The sequence below is a fragment of the Dreissena polymorpha genome, chromosome 4 (genome assembly GCF_020536995.1).
Source record: "Dreissena polymorpha isolate Duluth1 chromosome 4, UMN_Dpol_1.0, whole genome shotgun sequence".
NCBI lineage: Eukaryota > Metazoa > Mollusca > Bivalvia > Myida > Dreissenidae > Dreissena > Dreissena polymorpha.
Window position 1 is genome coordinate 133403036 of NC_068358.1, and position 1144 is coordinate 133404179.

Here is a 1144-nt window from a genome sequence, read left to right on the forward strand (position 1 = left end):
TATTCCCGCCCAAAATCCGATGTAGTAAAACGCACTATAACCGTAAAACGATATTGTTTATCTTAAGGGCATATCACTTTCTGAAATAGTCAGAAGTGGGTGGGGTAATGTAAAACAATAATTCCTTATAGTAACAATTTCATAATTTTGACACATTTGTTTTCACAATCCAACTAGAAAAAAGGACCAGAAATGATCTTTAATGGAAATAATAATACTTTTGTGAAAATGTTTTATTCATTATAAGGATAAATAAGCTGTTGCAAAACCTAAAACATGCATTTAGGAACATTTGAAGTTATTTTAGTATTTTGACAATAATCGTTTCTATTTTAACCACTGTATAATTTTAAGACCTTGGGTCATTTTACTCCTGGCTTTCAAAATCTACTGAAATCCCTGATGTCAACATGTTGTCTCTTGTACCACCTTTACTCTGATGCTAATTACTTGCTCATCTTTATATATATATATTCAATTTAATGTATCAATATACAATATTGATACTAAATATTATATCTTTGAAATATTAATTTGGTATTATAATGTTTTGCTTTAAATTTCTAATCAATATCTTGACTAAACACATGCCTAGATCCGTTTTTACGTTACTGTAATCAACAACCAACCAGTAAGTGCGCATGTGCGGACAATTATAAATGTTAACAGTAGCAATCAACTGGTCTATTGTTGTTCTTTTGAGAGGAAATATGATTTTCTCTGTACAGAAGCTGTTTTTCAATGATTTTTTTATGAAAGAAATCCTAATTTTGTGATCATTTGGACTGGTTAAGCATTTGCATTTTTAAAATGATAGTAATAGACATTGAAAAGACTATTTCCATTTATTAGGTTAAACAAGAACAAAGTCCAGTTAAATATTTTGAGGTCCTGTAAAGTTCAATAGTTGCAAGACCTAATGTCCTGTGGAATTTAGTTGTCTTTCGCATGGCTTTTTAAGGGAACTCAGTGAGGCTTCGCGATACTGTGTACATGTTGAAATGGGACAATTTAACACTCGTGTAAATATGAAAAAAAAGATTTGTAAAACCATGAACATAGTCAGATGGTTCTTATTCAGGACTCTGAGTAGGATATTATTTGTATGTATTTTACATATTTACTTTTTATACTTGATCAGGTA